Source organism: Mastigoproctus giganteus, chromosome 2 (genome assembly GCF_048544385.1).
Source record: "Mastigoproctus giganteus isolate SK-2022 chromosome 2, ASM4854438v1, whole genome shotgun sequence".
NCBI lineage: Eukaryota > Metazoa > Arthropoda > Arachnida > Uropygi > Thelyphonidae > Mastigoproctus > Mastigoproctus giganteus.
The window spans coordinates 197,649,740-197,666,205 of NC_143576.1; positions in this window are offsets into that span (position 1 = coordinate 197,649,740).

The window sequence follows — 16,466 nt, forward strand, 5'->3', positions numbered from 1 at the left end:
CTACTTCGGCAAGCAAGGATAAGCAGTTAACTTCAACAGTTAATAGTTTATGAAGGAAAAACAGCTTGATGGATTCCGCTATCAGAAATTGGTGCTAATTAAAATTTTTGGTTTAACAAAGTATAACCAGCATTACGGCAAACTACGAGGTGTGATCATAAAGTTCGGAGACTGAACTTATATTTGGGAAACGATGAGGCTTACCGACTCTGTGGATGGATCTCGTTCTCTAAGCTTGGAAAACAAAAATAAAAAAATCAAAGAGACCTAATCTGATGAGCGTGGCGGATTGTAGATCACAGTAATGGAGTACTTAGTAAGAAATTGTTGAATTTAAAGCGCCGAGTGTGCTGGAGAGTTTTAACGATGCAAGCGCGAATTCGCAATGGCCTTAAAACTGTATTGTAGAATTCCTGGTTCATGCGAATCGAACTCACAACTCATTATGAATTCAGATTGATAATGTCCTGTGAGTTAAGAAATATAATAGGCAAGATCTTCACATTTGATCGAGATTGTCTTACCTTTATGGGCCTTGGAAAAGACGGAGACTCTGAGAGGGGTGGAACTTTGTTTCTGGGTCATAGCCATATACCCATGATTCGTTTCCAGTAATCTCGTAGGTAGCACAGATGGTATAATCACAATCCTCTCCACACCGGGTGGAAAAGACCTAAGTTCGAATCCATCAGTGACGCGTGGAATTGTTATGGTCTTTTTCACAATGTGGCTGAGTTAGTCGGCCTCAAGCGAGGGCACCATGAGTTTCCCTTCCTGGAAAATCGGGTGTTTCGTCCCAGCAAACAGCAAATCGATCACAGAACACGCGCAGTTTACAAACATATTATATATGGCGCAATATGGCCTAAGTTCAGGAAACACATTCTATTCAACGCACCCAAAATCAGACTTGAGACACCGAAATTTCGGTGTCTCAAGTACACGATGACAAAATTATTTTTTGCATCCAGTTCCTTAGTCACTGCATCTAGATTGGTTAGACAAGACAAATCCATGCTGTGACTGGGGTATAATTGCATGCCTGTCTAAATGGTCTTGCATTATTTATTTAACAGTGATTCCATTATTATTTCCTGGAACAGACATTAAGCTAACAGGTCTGTAATTATTCATGTCACCTTTTGATTCCCCTTTATGAATTGGTGATACATTTCTCCAGTCCATAGCGACTTCCCCTGAATCCAAGGATGCTCTCATGATTATGGCTGAGGGTTTGCGTGCTTCCTTTGCTGCCTCTCTTAATATAATTGGACAGTTCCATCCACCCTAGGGACCTTTTTTATGTCCACCTTCAACAATTTCTCTTCCACTTTCCTTTCAGTTGTCACAAAGTCATTTAGCTCTCGTTAGAGTTTGAAAAACTTCTGGCATTCCCTTCCCTAAAGAATTCCTCATGTATGAATGTAGATGCAAAATACCTACTCAGTGTCCCGCAACCTGAGCAGGGTCATTAACACAAAATGGCCCAATATGATTCAACCTCTTCCTCCTACTGTTAATATAATCATACAAGCCCTTGCTGTTTTTCTTTGCATCCTTTGCCAAAGGTTTCTCATAATCTGCCTTAGCTTGCCTAACCTCCTTTGTGACTTCATTACAGACTAGTTTATATCTACCACAGGCTTCTATATCATGATAATTTATATGCATTCCATGCACTTCTCTTCTCTGCCATGTGTCTCAATGGTTCATCTGACATCCATTTAGGTCTCAGCCTTCAACAATATTTCTTAGTTGGTATGAAAAGCCTAGTAGCTTCCAAGGTTAATTCCTTGAATGCATCCCATTTATAATTTCTGTTGGTAACATCAGTTGGTCCCACTGCACAGTATTTAAAAACTGTCTGAAACTTCTGTAGTCACCCTTATGAAAGCAAAAGCCTTTCCCTTCACCCTTGACAGTAGTCTTTAATTATATTCCACATTAGTACACTGTGATCGCTGATACCCAGTGGTTCTTCAACCTGCAGATTCTTAATGCTTGAAGAATCACTGCTGATAACCAGATCAACAGTATTGTGTCCTCTTGTGGCTTCTCTAACATACTGCTGCAGAGAACATTCATCCAAGGAATTCACAAAAATCTTGCTAGTGTGCGAGTGACCAATCCACAAGTTCCAGTCAGTATCTGGAAAGTTAAAATCCCCCATTATAAGACATTCTGATTTGCTGGCTCGTTCTATTTCCCTATATAGCTATATAGTTTTCCGACCCACCTAACACTGCCTCGATAGCATCAGCAAATATTCTTGAACCCTTTCTATTTAAGTGTATCCCATCCCAGTAGAAGCAGACTCTCCTGTTAACAAACACAGACCAGGCTGAAAATAATTCTACCCTTTGAGCCTTGCACAATCTCTCCAGGGCCGAATTGATCGACAAGGCTCTCATCATATACTCCCTGCACTCGTATTTGATAAAAAGTTGACCTTTCTGCACCACATTCGTCAACTTCGCACAAAGTGCACACGCGGGCTTAATATTCTCCGCTCGCTCTCCTCTACATCTTGGGGAGCGGACCGATGCACGCTTCTTCGGCTTTACCGTGCACTTGTGCGATCCAAACTTGATTATGGGTCCCAGGTATATTCTTCAGCCAGAGACAGTGCCCTTCGATGGCTGGATCCTGTCCATCACCAGGCTCTTCGTATCGCTACTGGAGCATATAGAACATCTCCTGTCCAGAGTTTATACGTCGAAGCAAACGAACCACCGTTATCTCTTCGACGTAAGCAGTTGTGTCTAAACTACGCTTTTAAACTGAAATCCCTGGCAGACCATCCTACGTGGCTATCCGTTTTTGAGCCACGATGGGAAAATTTGTACAATACCCGTAAGACTGCTAATCGTCCTTTTGGTATTCGTCTCCAAGAGCTACTCATAGAACTTGATATCAAGGTAGACAAGGTTGCCCAAACACCGAAGCAAGCCCTTCCACCCTGGCATGCTCGTATTCCAATATGTGACTTGTCCCTTAAAAATTGGGGAAAGTCGGACACTCCATCATCGGTCTACCTGCAGCTTTATTCAGCACACCGAGCTGAACATTCTGACTTCGCGCCAGTTTACACAGACGGTTCGAAGTCAGAATCATATGTGGGATCTGCTGCTGTCTTTAGAGACACCACTACATCGGAGCAGATTCCCTCTGAATGCAGTATATTTACTGCAGAGCTGCACGCTATTGAGTTAGCTTTGGATCACATCAGTAAATGCCAAAACCAACGGTTCATTTTATATTCTGATTCTCGTAGTGTGTTACAGGCTTTAATAACCGTGAGATTTAATTCTCATCCAGTTCTGTCTAGCATTCAGCAGAAGATTCACTTCCTCCGTGAACGTGAATATGATATCCGCTTCTGCTGGATTCCTAGCCACATTGGGATTAAGGGAAATGATTTGGCTGACACCGCAGCCAAATCAGCAATTCCCAGAAATAATCGCTGTCTGTCAGTCCCCTATACAGACTACAGGCAAAGAATACTCGAGAAAATACACTCCCAATGGCAGGACTCGTGGAATAGACAGACTGGAAATAAACTATATCGTATAAAGCCTGTAATTGAACCGTGGCAGTCTAGTCTGCGCAGGAATCGTAAGGAGGAAGTTGTTCTTGCCCGGACCCGCATAGGACACAGTCATTTAACTCATTCATTTTTGCTGAGGGCTGATGACCCTCCTATGTGTGAGTCTTGTGGCACAGTTTTATCAATTAGACACATTTTAATCGAATGTCCAGTTTTTAGCAGTATCCGTTTTACCGCTTTTAATCATCTGACTGAGCCATATACACTCAGTCAGATTTTATCCGACAATGACAATGTGTCTGCTATTTTTAGATTTTTAAAGTCAATAAATATTTTTACTCGTTTATAAAATCTACATTTTTCTTATACGTCTTGACATAGTGACCTAACTAATTAGGTCACTGAAAGTTTAAATTATTTTATAAATGACATGGTCTTGGCGCATTATAGCCTTAGTAGCTAATGCGCCAATAAAACCAAAACCAAACCAAACCAATCATATACTCCCTGCTATCGTGTCTGGGCAGAATTGCAGACACTTTCAAATCTAACCCTAACTTGCGACTCTTTTTCAACTTTGACTTGTTAAGTAAGTCCGCAGATCTCCTACATCTAATATCATTAGTGTCAACGTGTACAACAATATCACCTTTTGTGCCCTTAAAAGATGATACTACGTCAACTACTTTTGCCCCTGGCAGACATACCTTGGTCCTATTCCACCTATCCTTTTTGCACAATATATTTCCCGTTTCCCTGACAATAGTCACCGATAATAACGACTTCCTTTAGGACTAGAATACTCTGTTTTGGAGATTGCTGCTGTGTTGCACAAGTGTAAACTCTAGTGTTGAGTTGGGCAGCTCAGAGTTTGATGGGGCTCCCTTTTAATTCCTTCGAAGCCATCTATCGTACCCTTCAAACTCTCATAAACGCCCATCTGAACGCTGAGTTGGCATCAAATTTCTTCAGACTCTCTGCTCCTAACATATACAAAGACATCCTCCTTGGCTGGATCATGTCCGTGGCTGTGATACGTTGGAGAATCGTTCCCTCTGGCTCCCCCCCTCCCACTCCCGAGCCACAGGATTTCGCTACTTTGTGCCCGTTCGTTTACATAATTTAATTGATAACCAATGAAAATTAATGAGATTAATAAATTTAATTGAGTAATTCACGATACTTCACAAAGCTAATAGATTCCTAAATGCAGTGATACATATTGCGCTGTGGACGACGCCCCAGGAGTCATCGCTGCCTTCCACCCGGACAAGATTCTGCCATGTGGATTGTTTCTGGTGGTAGATGGCGTTATCTTACTGTCTTCTGAGAGTTTGCATTGGCCAGAGCGAGTTTCAACTTAGTGATGATGGCCTCTGTTGCGAGCTCTCTGAAAGCGCTGTCTTGTTATCTTCAGTTGTAACTGGAGCCTGTTATTACAGGCAGACGTAATTGTATTAGTCACCAGGTTAGCTAGATGAGCTGCAGACAACTCCTCCAGGCCTCCCAAGCGATGATATTGGAGGAGGTGCCTGAAGGCAGCATCGAAGGCGTTGCAGTTCGCAGACTTGGTAGCATATCTAACTGGAACGTTACGGTGGTGTCTAGTACAATGCAGAGCGTCCGAGACATCAAAACCTTCCAGTTGGAAATTCATCTGGCAGTAGCTGGTGGGGGGGGGGCTTGGTATCAACAATGTCCGACTGACCAGAGGAGGCACAGAAGGTAGAAGATTGATTGGGAGCATTAAGAACTACGAGATCACGAGAGGCTATAAAATCCTCAACAAGATTACCACTGGCATCAGTGGTGGAGCTGAACCAGGGTGAGACTTGGCGTTGGTGCCAGCAGTCAGTGTGATGTTACTTTACCCTAAAAGTGCTAATGCTCGGTCGAACTCGAACTTTGCCAGATGCGGGCGTATATCAAGAAAGAACTGGAAATAGGCTGAGAGGGAGGTTATTGCCTCAAAATCGTCCTCCAAGGTGGTAGCAGCTAGATGAGGAGAGCAGAAGGAATGAAGACGGGTAACGTCGAGATTCAGGTTCCTAATGATGATTGCAGCGAAAGAATTCCCATCAAAGACATGAATCTTATGGAAGGAGTGCGGATAGCCAAGAACCCTGCACCCGAACAGTAGAATTCTTGTAGAAGGAGAAAGTTGATGTTGCGCTCTTCCATTGTTTGGTATAGTTGATTTGCCACTGAGAAAGCCTTTTGTGCGTTCACTTGTGCTATTAATAAGCTGTGGTGATTTGTGATGCGTTCATTATTCATAGTTGCGTTGCGTTGCGTTGATTGTCTAATGTTTTCAGCTACTGCTGGGCGATAAATGAGGCTATCATCATCTCTAACTGAGTGATTGAACTGCTTCTTTGCGAATTTGTAATTCCCACATTGTTGGGGGAGAGCCTTGTCTTTACAATCCTTAAACATGCTCCCCTGCTCTCCACAGTGTCTGCAGACCGGCTTATTGCGGATGCAGTGAGAAGAGGTGTACCCGTAGTCCAGGCAATTATAACACTTCGTGACGGACACGAAGTTCCTAAATCTCTGGGAACCCCATCCAATGAAAATCCAGTCTTAGGCAAAGAGAATCCTCCGAATAGCAGGGTGACCTCTGTGACCCAGTTCAATGTATTGGAGGCCCTGCACTTTGTAGAGAAAAGTACTTGTTTATCTCTTGTTTATCAAAGTGTATTCAGAAAGGTTCCCAGCATGTAATTCCCTGACAAGATCTTGCTTGGTAATGGAGATTTCCACATCGAAGATGAGTAGAGCTAGTCCACACTGTTGTTTTTTTTTTTTTTGGACCTCCACAGTAAAGCCCATTTCGGTAACCGAATCGCAATTCCTGATATAATCGATGTCCTCTTTAGAGGCAGCTTCAACAATGATGCCCTTTTCTCTTATGGTCCTTATGGTTTTTATTCTGAGATTGCTGCGGCTTCATTGAGGACAGGACTTGACTTTGCATTTCACCACTTCGCTGTTGCTAAGAGAGAGAGAAGAGGCTGTCAGCGAGCTTATGAAAGACAGAATTCTGTGCTTTCAGTTGTTTGTTCTCCAGCAGTAGCGTATAGACCATTTTCTCCATGGTATTCCAGACTTTGGAGAGCTTGAAGGAAGGACTCCCTAGAATGATTGGCTTGCTCGCTAGCGAGGATAAACTCGATCCTACAACGCAGACGGTGTATCATATAAAGATGCGGTCTATAAGTCAATGAAGATGGTGAGGATGACGCAGATTCTGAAGTAAGCTTGTGTCTCTTTCATGGTGAAGTGGGCTTAATAATCTTCTTAAACATATTTCCCGATCTTGGTCTTATTTTTTGAAGGTACAGTTCGGGCCTTTACTAGGGTCCCCACAGGGGAAATTCCCATGTCACAAGTGACAGGATCATCCATGGAAACAGATTGCAAGCGGACCAAAGCAGCAGGATCCATGTGACATATTCTTCAGTTTCCGCTATAGTTTGGCTAAGAGGGGGGGCCGTAGGTCCCTCGTCACGTAGATCTGCAATTGGTTCACTGTCAGGTGGTGGTGCGGTCAGCCTCATCGGGAAAGTTCTCCTCTTCCTCCTCCTCCTCACCAGTAGTGGGGGGTATGCTGAACGCTTGTTGGACCTTTTCTTGGGGGCTGGGGGGAAGCTTTTTCCCTAGAGGGGAAGAAACGCATGGGAATCTCTTTTTTACAAGTTTCTGGTGGACGAGGAAAAGGATAACAGTCTTGGTATTGCCGTTCGGACAGCCAGAAAGCAGTAGGCCAATCACATAATGAAACCTGGTGAAATTTTCATTGTCCACAAAGTTGCAAGAACGTTCAAATAAGCGAAAGTCACTCACTAAAGAGATTTTAACACTGTCAGCATACAATGGCAGACACCCTCCTCAGTCAAAGTCGCCAAGATACCTTCGTGGTGGTCAACGAGAAACCACGCTCTCCATCGCTATGTCTATGGCGGCGTGGTGCCAAATAAGTAACCAAAGATATCTCAGCAGAGAGCCCTAAAAATCAAAAATAAACTTACACCCAGGATAGTCCACATGACGAGGAATCCATTGGTATATAACTTAAAGTAAAACTCATTGTTAAAACCATATTTTAAGGCAAAATTAGGAGCAAGGAACATGTGCGATTAGGCGAGTAGGCAGACGACAGCGCCTTCCAGTTGGAAATCTCTATCATTCCAGTGAACATCTTGACTATGACGGCGAGCCACTGTTCCACAAAAAGGACCTGAAACCTCTTAATGCCAAGAGAATGCACCATCCCTCCACAACATACTGTTCTCTGACGTTGAGGGATGTGTACCTTATTAGTGACCCACGACAGCAGCCAATACTCCTTAGCGAAGATCTTCTTTGCAACCATGGCAACTGATGCCCGAGTAAGAAGTCGAGAACTGAATCATTCATAATCCATCTGAGTTAGAAAAAGTGGCTAGTTAGTCGTTATGTTTAGGCATGGAATGTAAGTTTAGGGTCAAATGCTATCCGTAGGTCTTCATGGAATGTGGCTGTCGGTATTTCCAGATTACTCAGAGAAAGACAAGGGCTTCAGAAGGATGATTCTTCAGTGAGTATACCATTAGAGTGATTTGAATGTGTGAATGCTAAAGTTAAAGATATGCAGTTATGCCTGTAGATTGCATAATTTCGAAGCAGATGTCACGATTGACATTGGTACCATGGTCATTCATCCCAAATTGTCATCAGATTTTTGAAATCGTCTGCATAACAGAAAACTTCGCGGTTCTCTTTCAGAAAAGGAACAAGGGCAGTTACAAATAAAAACCCCAAAGAGTACACGACCCTGAAGTACTCCTTTGAAATGTTTCTTGACTAGAACCATAGATCTATTCAGGAGGGACTAAGAGAGATAAACCCATGAAGAACATTTCGTTGAATATTAATTGTATTATAGTGTATAGTGTATAGTGTGTTTAGGGTCTAACGGCACCAGGGGTTTCCCCCATCTCCGCGTAATATACATTGTGGTGTTATACAGAACACTGTAGAGGCCAGAGGTTTAAAAGTGTGTGGATATTGTGGCGTGTAATGTTTTGTACCGTTGTTCATCTGGTCTTTTAGCCGTTGGGTCTCAAATGAGGCCCACCGTTGCCCACACTATACCTCGTGGAGGCAGACCAGGTACACCAGTATTTTAGAAATTTACTATTTACTCTGGCAGGTCCTGCCACCTAATTTCCTGAGATTTCAGTGGCTAGGACCTAAAAAAAAAAAAAAAAAAAAAAAATGGAAGCGGGGGAGAAACGCTAGAAATTGGGTCAGGCCGAGATATAAGTTATACGGGTTGGAGTTCCTTTTTTTTTTTTTTTTTTTTTTAATTTTAGTGTGGGGCTTGTGTAGTTTTGGCAAGGGTCAAACGCTAGTCGCAAGATAGCTAGAGAGGGAAGGTAGACTGAAGAGTGGGGGGTGAAAGACAGAAATATGGGGTCAATAGTGAAGATAACCCCAAAAGTCGGCGGAGCAGGCCCATGCCTCACCAGGTGAAGATAGGGGATGGCAGGGGGGGCTACAGAGTAACCATTCCCTGCCAAGGGAAGGGAAAGAAAGTGAACCAAGTGAGGGTACCCGGTTCAGATCGCCTAATGATGTTTCGGCAGCAAACTGCACAATGTCTTTGTCAGGTCTTCGTATGCCATTCCTGGGACCTGTTGTCCCGTCCGTGCGAGTGGTCAAGTCCAGATAATGACTCCAGTTTAAGCCAGTGGTCAGATCCAGGTTAAGTTAATGATTAGTTTTTCAGATTGTAGCTGTTAGGTTTTTGTTTGGTTGACATATCTAAGGATCTTTATTGTGGATGACGAGTGGTTAATTTGTGGGAAAATTCCAGCTGAGGTTGTGGGTATGTTCTTCTTCTAGTAAAAAGATCCTGCGCAAACTGCGTTAAGGCTTTATAGTTGTCCTCGCTCTCCAGGAGATATTGTTCTTGGTTTATTGGCGAGAAACGTATTCTAGTTATTAAGAGGCAGCGGAGGTCTTCGTATAGTTGGCAGTGGTGCATGAGGTGCTCCCACGTCTCTGGCTGTCCACAGTGGCAGAGAGGGGTGTCACTCAATCCAAAACTGGAGAGTTTTGCTCTTATTGCGCCGTGTCCCGTGAGCAGGTAAGATGTCAGCAGTCCCGGTGAAAACCAGTTTTATCGCATGTTTTCGCTTATAAAATCTACCAATGTAGAACGTACGAGCCCCCGCACCCCAAAAAAAAAAAAAAAAATTTCTGAGTGCGCCGCTGACAATGTATCCTGATTATCTCGATAAATAAGTGCTATTTCTTGTAGGATGACCATCAATCTGCCATTGAACATCACCCACACCGACAACCTTGAGAAAATACGGATATGAAGGAGCAGTTGATACAAACTAATAACCCAGATTACATGTTGAGAAACACTTGAGCTGGGATAAAAACAATTGGGACCTTGAGCCTTGATTCTGAAAGACTATAATTGGATTGAGGGCAAGCAGGAGACTGAGCCAATATCATGTGTTTTGTATATCTTCAACTTTGATGTTTTCTGTGAACCTTCTTCGAAGTTGTAGTTCAAATGACATAACAGGGCTGACAGTAGAGGAACCAGTAGCAGGAAGTGATCACGGAGTTCTACGGTGGATGATGACGAGAGAGGTAGCAGAAGTAAAAGGCAAAGGAATGGGTTTTAATTTCAGAAAAGGAAATTACGATGCCTTAAGGTACTACATGGCCTCTATTAACTGGGTGGATATCGCGCAGAGAATGAATACATTTGAACTGTGATATGCTTTTAAAACATTAATCAGAGATGCCTTGAATGCGTATTTACCATTAAAAAAATACTCCACGAGGAGGGTTCCAAGTTGGATGAATAGTGAAGTTGTCACATTACTTGAGCAGAAAAAGGTGGCATGGAGAGGTTACAGAGCAATAAAAAGTAGTGAAGCCTATAACAGCTACAAGGTGATGTGTAATAGAGCCACAGAAAAGGTTCGACAAGCAAAGGCAGTTTATGAGAAATCACTAGCAAACAGAGCAAAGAGGAGGGGATAAAGAATTCTTCACATATATAAATGCCAAGAAGAGCAGGACAAACCAGATCGGACCTTTACGTAAGGGAAAGGGGATAGTAATAAATACACCAGCTGCCGTTGCAGATGAACTCAACAGTTATTTTGCATCGATATTTACAGAAAAACCTTTTGTGGCAATGGGAAATTGTGGGAGCCAAGTTGAAAAATATGTAATTAATGATATTGAAATTTCGCAAGATTATTTAATGAAAAAACTTTCGAGCCTACAGACCAGTAAGGCTCCTGGAGCTGATAATCTTAAGGGAGGCGGCAAGTGCATGCATTGAACCATTGAGGCTAATTATGCGAGCATCATCACTAGATTCTGGGGAGATTCCGTTGGATTGGAAAAGTGCCAATGTATCTCCAATACATAAAGGTGGCTCTAAGAGTGAAGTGGGAAATTATCGACCTGTCAGTCTGACTTCAGTAGTAGGGAAAATCATGGAGGCAATGATCAAGGGTGGAATTCAGGATCATTTGGATCGAATTGAAATTCTCAAGGATACTCAGCATGGTTTTGTAAAGGGAAAATCTTGTTTAACAAATCTGGTTCGCTATTTTAAAAGGGTCACTCATGAGCTGGATTTAGGGAATAATTTCGACATTGTTTATTTAGATTTCAGCAAAGCTTTTGACTCAGTCCCACATGAGCGGTTGCTTTATAAGCTGGAACAGGTTGGAATCACTGAGAAAATCCTTAGATGGATAGAAGGATGGCTTCAGGGCAGGAGACAGAGGGTTGTGATAAATGACTATTCCTCAGATTGGGTTGATGTAAGAAGTGGGGTTCCCCAAGGATCAGTATTAGGACCACTGTTGTTTTTAATTTTCATAAACGACATCGATGAAGGGATAGAGGACGTGATGTCTAAATTTATAGATGATGTTAAAATTGGTAGAGTAGTTAATGATCACTGTCAAGCTGAGCTTCTTCAGAGAGACCTAGATAGGCTTCAGGAATGGTCAGAAAAATGGTAGCTATGCTTTAATCCAACAAAGTGTAAGGTATTATACCTGGGGAACAGTAATCCCAAAATAACTTATTCACTTGGTGGAGTTCAACTAAACCCAGTACTGGAGGAAAGGGACTTGGGTGTTACGATACGGTCAGACATGAAATTCTCTGAACATTATAAACAGGTTGCAAGGAAGTACTATCGATGATCTGTCGAACTTTTGCAAGTAGAGATAGGGACGTGATAACCCTATTATATAAGGCTTATGTTAGACCACACTTGGAATACTTTGTTCAAGTATGGAGACCGCACCTAAAGAAAGACATCGAGCTTCTTGAAAGGGTGCAAAGAAGGGTAACTCGCCTGGTGAGATCGGCAAAAGGGCGTCCTTATGAAGAAAGACTTCGAATATGTGGGTTGCAGAGTTTGGAAACTAGACACCTTAGATCAGATTTGATTGAGGTGTTTAAGGCTCTGAGAGGCATCAGTAAAATGAATGAGGACAAAATTTTCAAGATTACAAATGATGCTAGAACTAGGGGACATAAATTTAAGTTACGGGGGGAAATGTTTAGATGGGACTGCAGGAAGTTTTATTTTAGCCAGCGAGTTATAAATTACTGGAATAAGCTGCCTTCATGGGTGGTAGAGGCTGACAGTTTGGGGAAATTCAAAGGTCATCTGGATAGTACCTTCGGGTGAGGGAAGCGCATAGGATAATAGGTTTAATTTCCTTTTCTTTTATTAATTATTATTATTTATTTATATCATTGTTTTATTCGAGTTTTTTTTTTTTTTTTTTTTTTTGGCTGGTGCAGCATAAGCCATAGGCTTTCTTGCACCATGCGGCCATTACTAATACTAATCATCAACCTGTTTGGTAGCGCATAATTGAATCTACTTTGGAGCTTGAGGGAAGAAGCGATGAGTTTGTTTTGGAAGGAAAGTCTTTTCAACGATCTTTAGCAAGAAAGAAGCAGTTGAAATTGGTCTGAAATTCTTTAGTGTGATAATGTCATTAAGATTTGGGAGAAGAACAACTAACTATTCAGTCCATTAATCAGGGAAGACTCTTTCAGACGAAAGTTTGTTGTTGTTGTTTTGGTTTTTAGGAGCATTAGCAACTAAGGCCATATTGCTCCGTGAATATGCGGTGGTCATTCCCTGACCTTTCCGCATTCTCCGTATTTGGTGGTGACGGGCTCGAACCCCGGTCTAATCAAGAAGCGTGTGTTACAAACTGCTACTCCTTCCCACCTGACTACGGAGGCGCCATTCAGACGAAAGGAATTGCAGATATGAAGTAGCGAATCTACAAGGAATATGTCAGGGCTTTGGGGAATGAAATATGATTTGTCCCTACCTGCGGTGCTTATGGTCTAAAAAATTGATGAGTTTGCTGTATGGTGATAATAAATAGAAGAGAGAGCATATTGTCAGGAGCAGATGTCATTCCAAGATGAAGCTATTGGAGGCCTAATGATTAGGAACTCAGTTAAGTTTTGCATCCGTTCTATTGGGAAGAGGAAGAGATGGTGGGAGGAACTTAGTTTGGTGTATTGCATATAGTAGCTTCTCTTTAATTACAAAGGTGTACTTTTTAATTGCAGCTGCTTTCCTGTCTTGGGGAAAGATGGCGCGGACATGTATCTCGTTTCTTTCATAATTTATCTGTAACTTCGGAGTTCCATCATACCCTTGTCCTGAAAGAGATTAAGACAGATGTGGATGCTGCATATACACTGAGTGGCCGCTTTGTTAAGGACACCAATCCTTTTCATAAAATGGGTGCCCCTTCAGTAAAAGCATCACATGTTTGTACAATGCGATAAAAGCGGCTGGACACTTAGAGATGCTGTATGTATGTGTGCTTCAATTCGAGAATGGGCAAGACGAATGCTATGAGCGACTTGGAAAGTGGCATCATAATCGGCGCCAGACACCCCAGTATGAGTATCTCGAAAACTGCAACCCCTGCTAGTGTTTTCAAGTACAAGACTTGCAAACAGACTGGCAAGACTTGAGCAGAGTAACAGAAAAGCTGCAGTCAGTCAAATAACCCAAAACAACAGCGATGATCACCGACCAGGTTCCACTCTTGTCACCAGAAAACGAGGAGGCGGTTACAGTGAGGTCAGAAACACCAACACCGGACTGTGCAGAATTGGAAAACCGTTCCGTGTCCAAAGAATCCTCGCTCAACATCTGGATGGCACAGGTTAGAGTCCTGCGCAGGTCCACTGCATTAGACTTGCACCCGATCCTCAATGGCTGCATTTGGAATCGCACCCGAATCTGAATCGCATTGTTTGTACCTGCAACCTGACTCACAAACCACAAAAAAAAAAAATAAATAAATAAATACATAAAATAAAAGAAGACACATTAAGAAAATTCCTGTTAAATTTTTTACAAGTCAGTAATAATGAACAGTTACCCGACCAGATAGAAGACTCTACTACAGGCTATCTGGAAATTGTTCCTAAATGTTACATTCCTTCTTGGCTGCAGTGTATCCAACCGCAAATGGGTTCTTCCAACAGCATATGATAACAGCACAATTATACAGAGCTGGTTCCAAAAATGTCAGAATAAATGCAGTCTACTGTGGTGGTCTCTCTCTCTCTCAATCACCAGATCTCAATCCAACTGCGCACATCTGGTGGAACGAGTTCTTTAGAGATCCGCAGCCATCGAATTTGCAACTGTGGAAAACAGTTGAGTCAGCATGGGCCAGCATTCCTGCGGTATGCTTTCAACTCCTCGTTGAGTCAATGCTACAACGAATCCAGGATGTTCTCGTGTCTGAAGAGGATCAACTTATTATTAGATAGACTTGCCTAATAAAGTGGCCACTCGGTGTATGGTAACAGACCAAGTAAGGATTGTAATAACTATATCTGAATGGTTTAAACACCAGTCCAGAAGGCGCACCCCTCCAGGAACGGATTGATAGTTACAAGGAGGCCCAGAAGTTGCTTTGACAAGTCCCCAGTTTTCTTTAACTCCTTCCCTGATCACAGAGCCAGCAAACCCACGCTAATTGTAAATATTTAATCGACTTCAGATGTATAAGATTATAAAGAAGGATAAAGTCCTTTATAAAAAAAACTCCCAGCGACCCAGTAGCGCCCCTACACCACGTCTCTGCGTCAAAAAAATTTTGCTCCCTAAAACGCAATCTGCAGTTTTCTTCCAAAAGTCTATTGCTATTATTTTTCTCTGTACTTTCCTAAAACAGAATATTTCTCTCTAAAAAAAAAAACAATTTATAATTTTTATTTTTAAAATATACGCTGAAAGGACAGTATTCATTGGAGTTACCTGGTTCCTGGACAACGCGATGCTGTCACCCTTCTCGCTAGTGGACGAACCCACCACTTGGCAGATATATATAGGTACACTGTATTCACATAGACGGTAATTCGATGTCAGTATGGAAAAACGTCGTGAGTTAACCGACTTTGAAAGAGGGATGGTAGAGGGTGCCGGACAATGGGTTACTCTATCGTGGAGGTGGTAAAGAAATTGCACTAACTCCGTTCTACAGTATAAAGAGTGTATTGGGAATACGCCATTTCGGAGATGGTGGATGAGCGTGGCCATTGACGTCTGTCTTGCATTGTTTCAGCCAACCGGAGAGCGACATTGGCACAAATCACCACCGACTTCAACAAGGGAGGTGCCAGAAATGTCTACACCAAGACCATCAGGCGATCACTAGCCGCAATAGGTTATGGGAAAAAACCGCCGACCCACCAGTGTCCGATTGCTAACACCACGACGCAGGACCTCTACGCTTCAACTGGGGGAGAGAACATCGGCACCGACCTTGGATGATTGGAGACTGGTCTCCTGGTCCGATGAATCCCGTTTCCAGTTATTTCGAGCAGACAGGAGGGTGCCTATCTGTCGGGAATTGCACGAAGCTATGCATCAGTCATGTCAACAAGGAACTGTTCAGGCAGGTGGACGGTCGGCAATAGTGTGGGGTGCGTTCAACTGGCACACATTGGAATCTCTGGTACGTCTAGACGCATCTCTGAATGGTCCAGGTTATGTGTCCATCATTGAAGACCATCTGCATCCCTTCATGGTCATCGTTTACCCACAGGGCAATGGACTTCCAACAAGACAATGCGACTTCCCACAGAGCTGTGGTGACTAGTACATGATTCGAAGAGCATTCTGTTGATTTTACCACAATGGATTGGCCTTCCCGTTCATCGGACATGAATCCCGTGGAGCATCTTCGGGATGCTGTGGAAAGGTCCGTTCGAGCTTTGGATCCTTCACCCAGGAATGCGATGGAATTATGGACAGCGGTGCAGCAAACATGGTCGCGTGACTGCCCTTATCTGGGCGAAAGATGGGCCCAATCTTTTACTAGGTAGGTATCCCATGATTTCTGTCCACTCAGTGTACGGTCTGTAATTTAAAACATCAAATCCTGCGATGTCTGGAAATCATGGGATTTCTGTATCCCTAAAACGCTATCTATAATTTAAATCCCTAAAACATACTGTCTGTAAGTTTTCTCCCGAAGGTAATAATATCCCCCGAAAACGAACAACTGTTGAACTAAGACCTATCTGTCTATAATCTTAAAAAACATAACCACCTTTCCTTACTAAAGAACATCTCCCCATCTGAGATGTCCGAACCTAAAAGATCTTCCAAAAATCAACTTTTACTTTATCTCCCACGTGCTCTGCTGTTTCTCTCTCTATCTGTCCTCCTGCGAAACTGTCCTTTCGTCTGTCTCAGCTAGGCACGTGTTGCTACACTCTCCTACACACATCTGCAGGACTGTTCGGTACGACAAACACGTTTAAGCGTCCGTTTCACTGAAACTGTGACCTACAAACTCGCTAGCAGTGTGACCCC